Source organism: Cryptomeria japonica, chromosome 11 (genome assembly GCF_030272615.1).
Source record: "Cryptomeria japonica chromosome 11, Sugi_1.0, whole genome shotgun sequence".
NCBI classification, from domain to species: domain Eukaryota; kingdom Viridiplantae; phylum Streptophyta; class Pinopsida; order Cupressales; family Cupressaceae; genus Cryptomeria; species Cryptomeria japonica.
The window spans coordinates 93,806,120-93,825,285 of NC_081415.1; positions in this window are offsets into that span (position 1 = coordinate 93,806,120).

Genomic DNA, 19,166 nt, shown 5'->3' on the forward strand with positions numbered 1-19,166 from the left:
TAGAGGAACTCTAATCTATAAACCCTATGGTTGTGAAGGTTGTGAATCTTGAATACCAACTTGTGGACGGGCAGGAGGGGGCATATCAATCCTCCTCCATTGAGCCATTAGCTGCACATCCTCCTCCTCCATGACCATCCTAACCAATCCAATCAATCCTCCTCCACCACCATCCCACCCAATCAATTCAATCCTCCTCCTCCACCAACCTCCTTAGACTAGGTCTCCTCATTAGAGGAATCAACAGTCTCCTCCTCATGTACGTCATCACCTGACCTCTCCCCGATCTCCACCACAACAACATCCTTAGCCCACACTGGCCCTCCTCATCCCAACTACTACCTCCATCCTCCTCCTCTCCCCCTTGCACCCCTCCCACCACCCCTCCCATCTCCTCCCTCATCCCCTCCTCCACCCCTGCCACCACCTACTCCTTGGTCATGACTAATTGCACCACCTCTACCCTCTCTCCCACCCCTTCTGCCTCTCCCTTTTCCTCGCCTACCAACTTGGTGACCTCCCCCTTTGCGCTATCAGTCACGGGAATCAGTGTGTCATAAAGTACTAGTATACTTAGCTATCATGCCTGCATCAGCTAAGTCCACCTTCAAGTTCCATATACAAAAGGGTAAGGAGTAGAACTTGGCTTGGGTTGTAACAAAATCCAATGTAGGCCCCCAATCTATCCTCTCCTTGTGTACTCTAGCATACATGGCCATCCCCTGTGACATAGGATGCACACAACCAAACTATTTGTATACTCGAGGAAGAATAAACTACTCTACAACATAGGGGGTACGACCCAACAAAATTTTTCTCATAAATAAATATGGTACCTCAAATTCATCCTTCGACCAAGGCTCACATAGTTGATACAACATCCACACCACTATATCCATATCATCTAAGTCCTACCTCCAATACTCCAACTTCTTGAGCATCAGTTGGGAAGCGACCTGGCTATACATCATCACATAAGGTTCCCCTACTGGTCTGAATCTCTCCCCAATCGGTTGGATCACTGCTATATGCTCTCATGCCCAAATCTATAGAAGGGTTCACCCAGAAGCTAAACTGGCCGCATCATCATAAACCAACTAAGGGAGCTCATGATATAGGTAAGAGAGAAAACATATATCCCAATCATATCATGTGCATACCTGAACCATCTCTTATAGAACTCTTCCCTATCCAATCAACAACCCATGAGACCTCCTATCAAGAATTAGGAAGCTACCAATTAAGCCTACCAATAGTGAAGGAACTGGGACATATCTATCTACCATGTCCTACCATGCCACTAATTAACTTGCAATCTATGAATTGATGAACACTTCTCATAGAGAATCTATCCCGCCAGCCTCCTCAACATCATACACAACTAGGTCTTCTATGAGTAGAATCCAAAGAATCTGATAGATGTCCTTGGGCATCACTATGATCTCACCCATCGGTAAATAGAAGGTGTTATGCTCACTATGCCACCTCTTAGCCAACACAGTGAGTAGTGTCCTATTATTCCAATAGGCCAGTATGTGAAACAAGTGAATGAGACTATAAGTCTCTATAACTACCAAATCACTAGCAGTCAATCGATCTCTCATCACAAAAGTCTTCAAGTATTTCTCCCGAAGTATGAGAACCCCTCACTAGATCTATATCACAAATGGGAAATATATCAATTTTATCTATCCTAAGCAATAAAGCAATCAACAATCTAACAATAGAGGCATCTATTAAATGATGTCAGTCACAACATCACACAAGGACTATCTAATCAATCAATCACTCAAGCATCATATCAAGAATTAATCAACAAAATCATATCAGGATTCAAATTGAAACTAAAGTACCATATCAAATGACCCAGTTCCATATCAAAGATCAATTAGACTCATATCAAAAACCAATAAATCAAGATTTATATCGACAATAAGAATCATATGAAAATCAATCCATCAGTCCCATATCAAAAACTAAATCAACCACCATATTAAAAAAAAACACCATATCGACAATGAGAACCATATCGAAACCAAGTTCCATATTGAAATCCAAAAACATATCTAAATCAAGCATCATAACACAGTCACAACTCATATCACACTGAAGAACCATATTGACTTTGACCTATATCGCACTCAAGACCCATATCAACTTTGACCCATATTGCAATCAAGACTCATATAGACTTTGACCCATATCAAAATTAGAACTCATATCGACCAAACCCATATCAAACTCAAGACCCATATTGAAAAATGAATCATATCAACAAATGACCCATATCGACCTTGAACCATATTGACTTTGATCGACTTGATCCAAACCAAAAAAAATTAGCCATATTGAACTGACTCATATCGATGATTGACTCATATTGGCCCGCGACACAAAAATCACCCAAACAACATCACATGGACACAAACGACAAAAAACAACACATTGATAGGGTGTAAAACTTTATAATGAACCTAAAAATCAAAATTACAAATGTCAAAAATTTCATAAAAATAAAAAAATAGCACGCTGTGTCAAATGTGCTAAAACAACCATTGAATGTGCTATTTCAAATGTGCTATATAATCTATCAAATGCACTAAACCGATTATCCTATGAGAAACAATAAACATCATATGTGCTAAAATACTATTCATATGCACAACAACTCTAATTAGATACGCTAAAAGAAAAATCATATGCACGATGACATTTATCATATGCACAAAAAGAAAAATCAGATGTGTGACAAGAAACATCATATGCACTAAAAAGACTCAAAAATAAAAAAGGTAGAAAAAGTAAACCCTAACGCTACAAAATTTAAAAAATCTAGCAAAAACTAGCAAAATCTAACTCAAAAATTCACAAGAAGGGTTAGAAAATTGAACTCACTGGTGGGTTGTAATCCACAAGCCTCTGAAATCATTGAACTTGCTCAAATTGGTAAAGATGGTAAGGCAGTGGCATTTCTCCTCTCCACTCTAGAGCTCTAATCTCCAACTGACAAGTGCACAAATGAGGTGGAAATGGGCCCTTGGAGACTTATATAGCTGATGCTAACATAGGCAACTGTGATGCCTCGGTGGATGTGTGGGGCATGTACGCGCTATCCCCACATAGTCCTAACCCCTTTTTTAAATATCATTTTCATAAAATCTATTGGGTGATAAATTTTAAAAATTAAAAAAAAAAATCCAAAAATCCTTGTACTTTGTGTTGCTCCCTCGACAACCATAATTTTTCTCAATTTATTGCCCGAGGGCGCATATCATCATTATCATATCGAAATTCCATATTGACTTCATATTGAATCAAAATCATCATCAATTTCATATCAGCATTTCATATCGAAATCAATTTTTCATATGTAGGGTATCATATCGACAATTTTGGCAGCAACATCATATCAAAAAAATTTGGCAACAAATTGAATTTTTTTCTTTGAATCAACATGTTGTCACACATTGACTCAAAGAGGGGCAAAATGTAGACACCTAAAAGTTGCACAACTATTTAGGTGAATTTATTCATTTAATTATTCCTAATTCTTCATGTTAATTAAACTAAGGTTTAACTAATATCTCCTTTTCTTCTATTTTGATAATTAATCAAATTAAAGATTTGATTAATATTCCCTTTCTTCTATCCAAGCCATTTATTTAAATTCACATTTAATTAAATACCCCCTTTAGCCATTTTAATTAAATTCACATTTAATTAAAAATCTACATCTATCCCCTTTCCTATTTTAATTAAATATACATTTAATTAAAACCCCTTTGTATTTAAATAAATCAAAATTTATTCATAAATACCCCCACTTACAAAATTCAAAATTGAGATTTAAATAAATCAATATTTATTTATTCTATCAAATGCAAGTTGCAACCAATAATTGAATAAATCAATTTTATTTTAATTAAATCCTATTTCCCTCACCCACTTGTAAAATCCTACATCTCCCACTTGCCTCCTAATTAGCCTTCTAGAAACCTCCTAATCCCATCCTAATCATGTCCTTTCCCTAAATTTGAGGAGGTCACTTCTCAAGTTTGGAAGAAAGTCTTCTAAATGCATTAGAGACTTGATTTATTCAACAAGTTAACTTGTTGAATTCCCCAAATTTGGAAGGACTCTTACAAATTTTCCCCCCAAAGTCCTATTAACCATTAATGGTTAAATTGACCTCTCCTTATGGTTAGCAACTTTCTCTCTAACTTAACCCTCATCTAACCTAAAGGGCTCATCAAGAACTCATGGGTTTGACCCTAGTTATCCTATTAACACTTACACAAGACTTTACCCTTTGGGTAAAGGCTTTATCTATTGGTTATCCACTAACCCAGCCATAACCTTACCTCCTAAGGTAACCACCATGTCTCCTCAAGTATTTAATGCCTCTTACATCTCCTCTCAAGCCCTCTAAAGGTGACATTTGACAACTTGGAACTATATTGAATCCCTCACATGGATTGATAACTCTCAATCCTAACCCTTGTTGAGATTACTCAATCTCAACCATCCATTTCTCTATTTTTCCTATAAATTTTGGAATCCAATAACATTGAGAGGGGCGGTAAATCTATTTTAACTAGAATGATCAATTTTAGCCTTATTAAAACATGCATACACCAACTAGGATACTGACACATACATAATTGAAAGTTGTAAAGAAACCAATAAGCCAATCACATAAATAAGAATTATAACACACTGAATTATACGTTGAAAACATCAAATAGGAAAACCCATAGTGAGATTTGTGACCCACAATATCAATCCACTGGCCATATGAAGAGATATTGCAAAATATAAGGGGCCTGCACTTATAGGAAGGCTTACAGCCTAGAGCACACTACTCAATCACAAATAGAGCCTCACTAACTACATATAAATCTAGACTACAATCCAGAGAAGTGTTGAACTACTAAGATAGAATCTTCAATACTAGAATACAGTTCTAGTTTAAGCTCTAGTTATTCTAGTTTGAAACCCTAAACCCTTTGCTGAAATAACCCTTACATAAATATCCTTGCATACATAACCTCTTTGATATATTTCACATTGTATCACATTCACATATCCATCACCATGTATATTATCTATTATAAAAATGATTTAATCCAACTGACCTATATACCCTATACAACTTATCATGCCTTATGTTAGCTTACAAGGATAATTACAATATGAAATTTCATTTCAACTTAGATAACATAGATGTATGAATGTCAAAAACAATTGTTGATGCTAGATCCAAGAGATGTCAGCCTCCAATACTGATAACCATATTCTAAACCATGTCGACCTGCATTGCCAGTAACTAAAGAAATCCTTATGTCCTGTCGGTGCACAACTGAACTAAAACATGAAGCTGGAATAAGATACCATGTTGCCATCAATGAAAACATAGTGAAACCAACAATTGAGTGTCAATTGCCAAAAATGTCCCCCTTTGGCATTGATGGCAACACTCATGTGAAAAATGGTCAAGGTTTCATTTGTTGGTTTCATCTTGCCTACTCCCTCTGAGCTGAATATTCATTAATGCAAAATATTCCACATCTCCATATCTCCATATATTAATGTATACAAATCCTTCTATTATTTTTAATATCTATATCACTCCCCCTTTGACATCAATTCCATAAAAATTCTAAAAAAGAATGTTAAAGATCCAAAAAACTATATAATGAATATCCCAAAAATATCTTACCGGAGCTTAGCAAATTTCAAAATTTTTAGATGGGCCTTCTCCAATAGCTCAAGATAAGTATCCAAACTAGTTTTGAAAGTGTTAGAAATAGATACAAGTCCACTTAATAAATGTGCAAATGACTCTTTCTCATTTACCTCTGTCGGTGTGGGTTTTCCCACCATATCCATATATTCTTTCTTATGTACACTGAGTGAATCCAACTAGGGACTCACCAAGCCTCTCAGACTTCTGTCTCTTATAATTTTGTTTCTTTCCTTCTCAAGAACAAAAAATTGAGTTTCCAGAAGCAAAATTTGACTATCAATGGATGTAGTCAATGAAGTCAATCCATCGAAAGAATTAGCTGTGTTTGCAATTTTCTCCTGAAATTATTTTATCTTCTTATCCATATTAATTGTAAGTATATTATTGTTACAATATACCCTATTAATATTTGTACACTGCTTCAAAGAATTATCTATCAGTTTCATCTTTTCATCAATCTTCTTCTTCTCAAATTCAATCACATGATCAAAAGCAACTCTTTTAGCTTGAGTGAACCTCTCCAGTGCTTCCTGGTTGGAAATCTTTTGTAAGGATTAAAAATCCTTTGAAATGTGCTCTATAATTGTCTTAAGCTTGTCGTATGGGCTCACTTCATTGTCAATCTTGCACTCCAGGACTAGTCTATGTAAAATAGTGATTGACTGATCAATAATCCCTTTATTTGTAGATCCCTCCTTCATTAGTTTTTGTGCTACCATCATCATGAGTTCAATAGGACTCATCTCTATTATGTTTTTCTTTACAACTTGTGAGGTATCAATTGACAACAATGATGGACCAACTACTAGTTCTCTACTAGATTCCCCTTTCTTCTCCTCTGATGATTTATCATTTATGGCTTCCTCACTTGCATCGGTGGCTTTGCCACTTGGTGAAATCTTTGTAACTGTCAGTTCCTCTAAAGGAACTCTAACCTTGACCTATACATTTGTATCTAGAGGACTGTTATCCTCAAAATTAGTATCCTGTACATCATTAACTTTTTCACTCTTTGTATTAGCTGATATCTCAATATCTATCTATACATTTGTATCTACCAGGGGCTTGATTTCCACTATCTTAATGTTTTTCAAAATTGAGGGTGAAGTACCCATAATACCCTTTCCTTTTCTTTCAACTAGGGTCTCTATAATGTCTATCTTTGATTCTGGTGAATTAAAGAATCCTTTGTTCTCTCTAGAGAACTTAACCCATGCTTTTTGAGTCTCTTTTATTATTTCATTTACTTTTCCTAGCATCAGACTGGTTATTCTATGTTTGCTATTAAAGAATTTTCTATCTACCACCTCAAGTGTCCTTTCCATTTCCTCTAAAGAAATAGTAACACAAATAGATAATAACTCTTGAATTTTAATATGCTTGTCTTCTTGCATTCCTAATAGTCTTCTAGCATCTAACATATTATATAATTCTACCGGTATTTTGTTTTCAATTTCTATAAGGATTTCTTATAAATATCCAAGTATAATAAGACTGCTTCCTCTACATCTCTTTGTTCATCATCCTCTAAGTGTTCATAATAAAACTCTATATTATTTAACATTCCATCCTTAGTAATTTCATCTACTAACTCTACACAGGTTTTAGGTGGAATGATAGTCACATTACCAAATTGAATTGCCAGATTGATGTCACTCTTCTTCTTCCTCTTTGCAGTAATAGATGCAGCTAAAGGTGTTGCCTTTGATGCTTGCTTCTGTGCCAATATTTTGAATGTAACCTTCCTAACCGGTTTCTTTTTACCTTCTACCTTTGTTTCCTCTATCTTCTTCCTTACAAACCTCTTGAATGCCAAGGGTGTGTCATCCTCAAATTCATACTCTGTTGTAACAGGCTCAATGTGTACTTCTGGATTCTTCCTCTTCCTATCTTTCACTAAGACAACATCAATTAATGCTTTGATTTCCTATGAGACCTTCATAACAAATTTCCTTGCTTTTCCATCCTGTTTCTCTCTCTTTGTTCAATTGAACTCTATTTTAACCTCTTGTGATTTTTGTTTCATAGTACCATAGGGCTTCTCTGCCTCATCAATAGGTGCATCAATCAACATTTTTGCATAAGCCTCAAGAATCTATGCATCCACTTCATAGCCCATTTCCTCAATCCAAATATTATGAGGCTTAACCATGTCCATAAGTGTTTCATCCTTCTTCACCATGAAGCATATGTCAGTTGAATATTTTTCAACAATATTCTTAGGAACCCTTTCCCTAGACTTCATAGATTTTTGAAACCCCTTGAAATATCCCTATATTTTATCATCTCTCTGACTACCTAAAGTAGCAATTAACTATTTCAATTATCTCCCTACCAAGATGTTAAATGCCCATTGCCTTTTACCAAAATAGGGTGTATCATTCATGAAAAATAACATTAAGCAAACTATTAAGTTACCATACCAGAAGGTTCCCTTCTTTTCTCCCTTAATATTTGCTAGGTTTATTAATAGCTCATTTAACATCCAACCACATAGATACAATTTTACATTCTCTCTCATAATTTTGTATGCAATGAAAATGCAGGATTTGGAAATAGAATTCAGTCGATTTGACTAAGTTACCTTATACTCGATGATCATGCTACCGAATCTGATGTATGTGTCTGTAATAGTGCTTATTCTCATAGATCTCCTGTCAGATGTTGCACTGGTGATTTTGTTCATGAAATCATTCAAAACCTTCTTATCTAGATGTTGCCCAACCAATTGTAAACTATGTTGGTAATTGATACTCATTGGATTCATATGTTGTCATTGATGGAAACAAGATTCTATAGAAGTCATATACTAGCATTAGGAGACATTCACCAATAGATATCGACATTGGAGCATCCAGGGTTACAACTAGCATCCATACCCACACTGGCACTGGCACCAACATCCAACACTTCAAGAAAGTCGACATCAAGGAAGTTTTATTTGCAAAATCATTTTGTAATTATTGTATAAGGCTGACATTATATATCTTTTGTATTGTAAACCAACATAAGGCATATTATTTGTAAAGTGTATATAGATGATTTTGTTAGGTCATTATGATATGACAGAATATGAGGATGTGATAGGATGGTATAGGAGAATATAGAACTATGTAATGCGAAGAATATGTATGTAGATAATTTGTATGCAAATTTTATATCATGCAATAATCTATAGATGTTTTGTTAAGCATTCTTGGAGGAAAGGAGATATCAGTAAAGTGTTCAAGGTTTATGAATCGGTACAGAGCAAAGCTATAACCAGAACTCTTTTTCACATTACAAATGCATTTTGTGAGTTCATTATTATTGTTTTATCTCAACATAAGCTTGTAGTCAGTGATACTCTTTTGTGATGAGCAGTGTGCTCTAGGTAGTATGCCTTCCTGCATGTGTAGGCCCTCTCTCTATGTAATATCTTTCATATGGTGAGTGAATTGATATTGTGGGTCACAAATCCCATTGTGGTTTTTCCTCTTTGAGGTTTTCCACATATAAATTTTGTGTGTTATGGTGTTCATTCATGTGGATGGTTTATTTGCTTCAAGTTATATGTTTCTTCATTTACCACTATATATGTGTATGTTATTAAAGGATAAAATATTATCTTATCGGTAGAACACTAATTAAACCCCCCCCCCCCCCCCCCCCACCCCCAACCCCCGCCCCCCTCTCAGTGTTCTTTGATCCCAATAATTGGTATCAGAGCCTAGTGCCTCAGAAGAAGTTTACCAGCTTGAGGAAGATCCTGAAACTAGAATCATTAAACATGGCTATGTAAAAGAAAATTGAGATGGCACTTGAGGATTATGATGCTGAAAGGATGAAGAACTTAATACTACAAGATGAATTGAATTCTGCTAATGAATTCATTCTTGTTCTATACAAAATGTTATCATCAGCTCAAGCTAGGAGAAAGGAACTTTTGCAAAAATAGGAAGATGAAAATGCACTCAAGGAACATTCTCAGAAACCGAGTCAAGAAAACATGCCCATGCAAAATGAAATGCAAGACCTGACTATGAGGATGTTAAAGGATATTGAGGACATAAAGAAGAAGGAAGATAATCTTTCTATATCTCTGAAGAATAAATCTGCAGAATGTGACAGATTGGCTCATGAGAATGATTTATTAAAAACTAACTTGATGCAATCCAGGAATAATGAACAAGAGCTTGAAAGACAAGTAGTAACTCTGAGAGATGATCTGACTACTGCAAGTGAGTATAAAGAAAATTTTAGGATCAGCGATACACAATTGGATGACTTATTGAAAGGACAAAGGCAAAGTGATGATTCTAGAGGAGTTCGATTTGTACAAGGTGAAAGATCTGGTATTGCAAATAAAGTTCAGATAACGAGTATAAGGAACTCATCATAATAGAGGAAACCGGTAAGGAAATATAATGCTTATAATTTCAATGGTAGATGCTTTGTTTGTAATAAATTTGGGCATATGGCTAGACAATGTAGAAATAGAGTAAATCAAAACTACAATTTTGTTCCTAGTCAATGCACAAATTACAAGAAATATGGTCATAAATCAGGAGACTGCAAAATGAATGTTAAATGTCATGCATGTGGAAAGTTTGGACATTTGACTAATCAATGTAGGTCAAGGAATGACACCAGATATGTTAAATCAATTCAAAAGAATAATGTTACATGTTATGCATGCAACAAAATAGGTAATATTGCTAAGCACTACAGAAGCAAGACTAAACCGGTTAGAAATGAAAAAGCAAATGAGAAAGGAAAGTAGAAGGTAGATGAAATTGTAGCATCGTAAAATTGTGACACTTGCAATTTCGACTGCATTTGGGTCTTCACGATGGCAGCGCAATGTTGAACCTGAATGGAGACCCTAAAACCTATTTACGACATCAAAAACTGCATCTTTCTGCACCTTGGCCTGATCCTCCTTGCACCCTGTTGTCCCGGGAGGTGGGACCATGGCGCCCAGTGCCCTGGTCCTTGGCCCTATTTTGGGCCCGGTCTCTTGTTGGGCATCGGGTCTTCAAGTTTGCAATTTGGAAAATAATGTTTCTAGGTCGGCCTAAGGTCAAAAAAATTAGTCTCCTAACCCTAATTGACAAGTATATAAATTACATTTCCCCTCATGAAAAAAGGGAAAAGAAAATATGTGTGCAAGAGGCAGAAGCAATAGGCAAACATTCAAACATTCAAGCATTCAAGCATTCCTTCAAGCAATTGAGCATTATAGGTCTCCATTCAAGGCTAAGTGTTGCATTCAAGACAAGGATTCAACCATTGAAGAGGAGATCACCTACAACATACAACATACAACATCATTACACCTTTGCATGTAAGAATACAAACATTCTTTCAACAAGGTATTAGTACTTGATTACATTACAAACATTTACATTTACAACATTTTCATTTCTTGGTTAATTCCAAAACTGGGGTTTGACCTGAAGGCAAACCCCTAATCCCTAACCCCCCAATCATCCTCTCTTTTCTGTGTGTAGGTTGTAGGTACGCGACTGTAATTGAAGATCTGGAATCCTTGTGCAGAGACAAATAGATCCCCCTTCGTTTCGTGGATTTTGGGGAGGACTATGTGCACCCGGGTGCCATCGTCCCATCAACTTTCACTCAAACTTGTAGGACAGCATCGTCTCGACATTTTACTGCTAATTCTAGGTCCGTAGCTTCATCCTGTGTCTCTATCTCTGTCTACAAGCGAATCTTTCCTACTTTCACATATACTCCTAGTTCAATCCTTCTATCTACATTCTTTACAAAAGAGGGTATCCTTGCTATCTCAACCCTTGAAACTCATTTAGAATTCAATCTTGCATTGTGTGGGATTGGATCTTGTGAGTTTCAACCCCTATTTTGAATGTAAAGTCTCTCCTAAGTGAAAACCATCAACCCTAGTGACCTCCTTTCTCTCTCCTTGGAGTGGGGGGAACACCTAGGGTTCAATTTTTCCACTTTACATTTTGGTGAACCCAACGTGAACATCCTAATTTTGATTATTCATGGTTAGATCTGAAAAATTTGCTTCCTTAATTACATTTTCATGTTTGATCTTTTGCAAAATTTAGAGGTTAATTGCATAAAAAACCCTAAATTTTCTTTTTAGTAATTGAGCTTGTGAAATGTTTAATTGTTAATGCTTTTTTCAGATCTACCCTTCTATTGCAAATTATCAATTCATATTTGTGCTTTAATTCTGAAAATTAAGTGGTTAAGTGTCAAAACCCTAATTTTTAAAACCCTCTTGATTCAACCTTTGACCGATGATTTCACTGATTAAAACACCTCCAAATTGGCTATAAATTTGGATTCCGCAACAAAATCATAATATCTTTCATCCCTGAAAATTTTGAAAAAAGTTGCGAGGACCGTGTGCACCCCGAGCGCCATTGTCCCTGACATTTTTTCCAAAATTTTGGGAGCTAGATCTTACTGTATTTTTCTGCTAAAATCCAGAATCTTGGCTGATTTCATCAATTTTAACACTTTCAAAATTAAAGTCAAAGTTGGTCTAGTGATTGCTTGGATTAAGGCTTCAAATCATTCAAAAATTGTTGAAATTGAAATTTTGTGTTAAAATTGGGTTTCTTACTGTCCTAAATCTGAAAAGTGTGTTGGCATTCATTCAAAGTTTCAGTGCTTTATTCAAATTTTTGCAATTTGTGACTTTTGAAATTAGGTGTTTGATTGCAACAACTTTGATTTCCGCTTTCAAAATTGAATTTTGCATGAAATTGAGTCAACTTTTAAATTTCAAAGCTAGCATTGCTTTTGGTATTCCCTCTAAAATCATAAAATTCAAAATTTCAGTTTCCCTCTCTTTTTCAAAATTCAAATTTTGCATTTTTCAACAATCTTGGTAGGATTCAATTTTGAGATTGCAACTTTAATTTGGCCTATCTACAGATCGTAAAATCACTCAATTTTTTCAGGTTAGCTTTAAAATCATCATAACTTTCATCCCTGAAAATTTTGAAAAAAGTTGCGAGGACCGTGTGCACTCCGTTCGCCACGGTCCCTGACATTTTTTCTGAAATTTCAGGAGATTGTCATGATTGCATTTAATAGCTTAAATCTAGCAGATTGGCTGATTTTATTGAAATTTTCTACCTCTAAATTCGAAAATAAATTCAAAATTCAAGATTTCAATTTTCAAGATAATAATTAAAATTAAGTGCTACCCCCTTTGGCCCTAATTTTTCAATTGTCCCTACCTTTTTTGGAAGTTGTGTTTCCCTCTTCTTTCACAAAGTTCAAATTGGATAATCATTATCTCATTGATCAATTTTGCCAACTTTATTTTCAAAATTCAAAATCTTCTCTCTCTCTCTAGTGCATGAGTTTTACAACAATAAGCCCTACTTACACTATTCCCATTAGATGAAGCCTTAGAATTAAGTCTTTCCAAGGTTTAAGTACCGAGGAGATGGAACCTAATTTGAATGGCCTTTTTAACGAGGACACAGGTAATTCCTCTAATCCTCTTAATGATGAAGAATCTCTCCATGAGGTTTCTGTAGAACAACTTTTGAAATTGGATAACCAATTTGATGATTTTCAGCAATGGATGTCTCGAGAATACCCCAATAGTCAAGCTCTTTCATTAATTGAGGGTCTAAAATGTATGGTTCAAAGTGATAAGAATGGAATTGATATTTTGCGTAGTATTCCACACATCGTGGACTCGAATGTGATGCCTATGAAGAGTTGTGCCGAAACTTTAGGTTATACACAACCTCCTACTCAAGTCAATCATTCTATCCCTTTGACAACTTCTATTGCTAGTATACCTACTTTTACATCAAACATAATGACTACTTCAATACAAAACATTCCACCTATGATCACCAGTCATGGGGGAAATCCTTCCTCTTCAATCAACCCTCTTCCTTCATTCTATCCAACTTCTTCATTCATTCCTTCAATGAGTGTCCCTATTACATCTCCACAAATGAACATGACGCAAGGGGGCAATTCATTCAACCATTCCATTCCTCCTTGCAGTGCTCCATTTTTCCAATCATCTCCTATGACTAACTATCATAGTCTCCCGCCACCTTACTCTCAATCAATACCTTCTTTCAATAACATAATACCTCCATCACAATCTAACATGTCTAATATGAACTCTTCGACTGAAGCGACCATTAACAATCTTGCACAAATTGTCTCTTCTTTACAGCAACAAATTGCCTCTATGAATCAATCTAAGTTTAGTGTGCCCACATTTGATGTTTCAAGCCCACTTTCTCTTGACATTGTTTGAGCTATCCCTCCTAAGCATGTTGAAATCCCATAGTTGGAGCTTTATAATGGTAAAGGTGATCCTCTAACACATGTTAAGACCTTTCAAACAATATGTACTAATTTTGCTCATGACCAAAGGTTGCTTGCAAAACTGTTTACTAGAACATTAAGAGATAAGGCTCTACAATGGTATTTCTCATTGCCTTCCTATTCTATCACTTCTTTCCAACAACTTGCAAATGCTTTTACTCAACAATTTCAAAACAATATAAGTCCTAAAGTTACTTTGATTGATTTAATGCATTGTAAACAAGGTGTTAAAGAAAAAGTGACTGATTTCATTGGTAGATATAAGCATTTGTGTGCTCAAATTTCTTTTCCAATACCTAAAAATGATATTCAAAGAATCTTTATTTCTAATTTACAAAAAGATATTAGAGAAAAACTTCTATTTTCTGAGTTTACTTCTTTCCAACAGTTGTGTGCAACTCTTCACAATTATCAACTGACTGTGAGTCAAATGGAACAAGCAAATCCTATGGCTCCGAGTGATAAGGGTGATAGTAGTCAACAACCATTTGGGAAGTTTAAACCTAATAGAGGGTTTGTTAAGTTCAATGAAAACATCATCAACAATAATGTGAATGCAGCATCAGGTGTGCCTCCTATTTCTATGTTTTTCAAAAAATAAAGAGAGTTTACTCCTTTGAATGAATCATTGCATAGTATTATGAATAAGTTATTGGAACAAAATGTGCTTACTCTCCCTCCTATAAAGCAAATAGATCCTGCAAAGATTAATTCACCCTATTTTGATAGCAAATCTTTTTGTCAATTTCATTGTCAACCTGGGCATGATACTAAAAAATGTTTTGCTTTAAAGGGAAAAATTCAAGATTTGATTGATAATAATACTATCTTTGTTTTAGGTGTGAATGATAAAGGCAACACATCTGTAGCTCTTCCTAACCAAAATCTTAAGATTTTTACTGATCCATTACCTTCTCATACCTCTAATGTGATTGAGACTAATGATTCCTCTTTCTCACCTGATGGTCTTGTGTCTATGACTCCGAATGTGATTAACTTTGTAGAGCAGCAGAAAATACCTAAAGAACCTTCCATCACATTTGATTCTAGTGAAACTATCAGGGCACCTGATGGTCCTTTATATATAGTTGCAAAAGTCAAGAATACACCTTTCCATGGAGTGCTTATTGATCCTGCTTGCATGGTTAATGTTATTACTGAAGAATTTCTTTTTACTTTGCAATTGAATCAAGTGATCTATGACAAAACAAATGTGGTTGTGAAATTATTTGATACATTTTCTTCTCCTACAATTGGCTCTATTACATTACCTATTGAGGTCCATAACAAATCCCTTGATGTGAGCTTTTCTATTATTCTATCGTCCGAACAATTTCGTGTGAAGCTAGGCTATCCTTGGCTATCTTCCATGAAAGCTATTGCTTCTCCTATTCACAAGTGTTTGAAATTTCCCTATAATGCTGAAGTTTTTACTATCAATCATAGTCTCTTCAAACCAGCTGAAAGAATTTCTAGTGTTCCTATTGATTATTTTTGGCCTAAACAATTCCAATCTCTTCCACCGCGAAGTGATCATCTTTTCAAATCTTATCAAAAGTGGAAAAAAGATATGATCCTATCTCTAAGTGAACCTTGAACACCCAAACTTGATATTCCTATCGTTCTTGAGAAGGAAGTTCTTCCTTTGAAAGATAAAACTAATGTCTTTCCTCAAGAAGATTCCCAACCGATTCCTATGGATGTGACTATGTCTATGTCTAATAAACTCTCTAAAAGTAGACCTATACCTCCTTGTCATGATGGACTTGGTCTCCTTCCTAAACCAAATATTCCTCCTTTATATTGAGCAGTTCCTCCTCCTTCCTCTTATAAAGAGAAGAGACCTTCCTCTTCTCCTATTATCCAACCTAAGAGACCACAACCTAAACACCCAAGTGATAAGGATGAGAACATTCCTCCTCCTCAATCTTCTCAACTTCCTACTAAGACTAGACAAAATCGTTCTGTACATGAATGCTGACAAAAGCATCGTCTTAGAGCTCGTGCAGCTGCTTCTCAAACTTTGCAATCCCCCAAAACACCTTCAACTAGTATTATTCCATTTTCTCCTCAGCCAAAAATTGAGCCAAAATCTCCTAAGCATAAGATGCATGATGGTTTTGATCCTGTGCAAGTTAAAGATCCTATTTTTATAAATCTTGATGATGATATAGATGAAAATGTTATTCATGATGAAAATGTTACTTCTCTTGCTTCTGATAGTGAATATGAATAAGTTGGTATTGATAACCATTTATCTAATGAATTTTCTAAAGCACTTATCCTAGCTCCTAGACAAGAACAACGTGTCTTGGAACATGAACATAGCCCTTGTTTGGATCTTGCGATAGCTCCATCTACTGTGTTGGATGTTCCTCCTCTAGTGTGTTTCCTGCCTTCCCAAAATATTGATCAGCAAGATCGAGGGGTGGATGACATGCTAGACTAGTTCATTAGCATAGCAAACTCTCTCCTCCTCTCTTGATATCTTTTATTACTTCTTCTATGTGTTATTCTCATTCTTCTATTTGTTGTCCTTAGTGTTGTCTACTTGAGGATGATGCAAAGCATTGAGATCTCTTTTGGTCTCTCTCATGTTGACTCAAAGGACACATGTGTTCCCTTCTTCTAGGTGACCTTTCTTGATTGGGGAATGAAGAACAATTATGCATACATACATATGATATACATGAATTATCATACAGCATACTGACCCCAAGGAAAATGAAGTCACCTCATGATTTGTGTTTTGTGTCTATTATCCTTGGGTTTATCTCACACTTGGGGGCTAAATCTTTGTGATGACATGCTCCTTTCCCTTCTCATTTCTTATGTGTATCACTACCTTAAAGCAATCACCCCTGATGAGGCATGTGTGATCACTTTAACGTAGGGGGCACACACTCGGTCCATATCTCTTCAAGATACTTGAAAATTTCTTGGCGAACTTAGCTTGGCCTTGAAAATTTTTGCATGACTCATAGTGAGGGAACCGCATTACTGTCAGTCATGGTTCTCCCTCGTGATCTTCCCTTTTACTTTGTCAATCGAAGTCATAAGATCCTTAGTCCATTGGGGGCTTGGTGTATCTTTCCTCCTTGATATGGTGAAAGTCTTTCAATGTTGTTTCCTTGTACTTTACCAGAAGTATGGGCGTACGCTTATACTCCCGCTAAAGTGGGGGCTAAATGTAGCATTGAAAAATTGCGACACTTGCAATTTCGACTGCATTTGGGTCTTCACGATGGCGGCACAACATTGAACCTGAATGGAGACCCTGAAACCTATTTATGACATCAAAAACTGCATCTTTCTATACCTTGGCCTGATCCTCCTTGCACCCTATTGTCCCGGGAGGTGGGACCATGGTGCCCAATGCCCTGGTCCCTCAGGACCATGGCACCCAGTGCCCTGGTCCCTGGCCCTATTTTGGGCCCGGTCTCTTGTTGGGCATCGGGTCTTCAAGTTTGCAATTTGGAAAATAATGTTTCTAGGTCGGCCTAAGGTCGAAAAAATCAGTCTCCTAACCCTAATTGACAAGTATATAAACTACATTTCCCCTCATGAAAAAAGGGAAAAAAACATATGTGTGGAAGAGGCGGAAGCGATAGGCAAACATTCAAACATTCAAGCATTCAAGCATTCCTTCAAGCAATTGAGCATTCTAGGTCTCCATTCAAGGCTAAGTGTTGCATTCAAGACAAGGATTCAACCATTGAAGAGGAGATCACCTACAAAATACAACATACAACATACAACATACAACATCATTACACCTTCGCATGTAAGAATACAAACATTCTTACAACAAGGTATCAGTACTTGATTACATTACAAACATTTACATTTACAGCATTCTCATTTCTTGATTAATTCCAAAACTAGGGTTTGACCTGAAGGAAAACCCCTAATCCCTAACCCCCCAATCATCCTCTCTTTTTTGTGTGTAGGTTGCAGGTATGCGGCTATAATTGAAGATCTAGAATCCTTATGCAGAGATGAACAGATCCCCCTTCATTTCGTGGATTTTTCAGAGGACCGTGTGCACTCCGGGCGACATCGTCCCATCAACTTTCGTTCAAACTTGTAGGATAGCATTATCTCAACATTTTACTGCTAATTCCAGGTCCATAGCTTCATCCTGTGTCTCTATCTCTGTCTACAAGTGAATCTTTCCTACTTTCACATACACTCCTAGTTCAATCCTTCTATCTACATTCTTTACAAAAGAGGGTATCCTTGCTGTCTCAACCCTTGAAACTCATTTAGAATTCAATCTTGCATTGTGTGGGATTGGATCTTGTGAGTTTCAACCCCTCTTTTGAATGTAAAGTCTCTCCTAAGTGAAAACCGTCAACCCTAGTGACCTCCTTTCTCTCTCCTTGGAGTGGGGGGAACACCTAGGGTTTGATTTTTCCGCTTTATAGAAATACAACAAGATCACACCAAGAGATGGGTTGGAAAGTCTTAAGAACCAAGTGGAGATGCAACTACACTGGTAACTCCACTAGTAGAACAGAGCATTTCTCCACTAGTAGGAAATTCCATCGGTAACTAAGGCATATGCCTTAGGGGTTGAAAAATTCATTGCAAATCTTTCATATTCCCTAGAAGAGATTTGGAAGAGATCTGGAAGAAATCTAAAGAGTTTTGTTAATCATTGATGAAGGTTTACCCTGCATAAAACTGTGAAACTGACATTCGGTAAGTCACATCACTAAGCATTTATGATAGTGAAGGATTAGGGTTTACTCACTAATAAAAAGGGAAAGTGGATTCATTTTCACTCACTCAACATTCAAGCAACTAGAGTGAAGCAAAGGAAAATCTCAGGTGATCAAGAGCAAGCAAAGACATTCTGAAAGGATTTCTAGCAATTATCTGAGAAGCAATCAAATCTTCCAACCAATGATCATTTTTAGGTATTTCTTCAAAATGACATCCAGATCATCTGCTCCTACTTTCATTAAAAAACCCATCATTGTTGAAGTCAAGGATAGGCTAAGACCCATTTCCAAGGAAGTTCCCCAGATAGCCAAGAAGGAAGACTCTATGGGAGAATTCTTTAGGGTTCCCC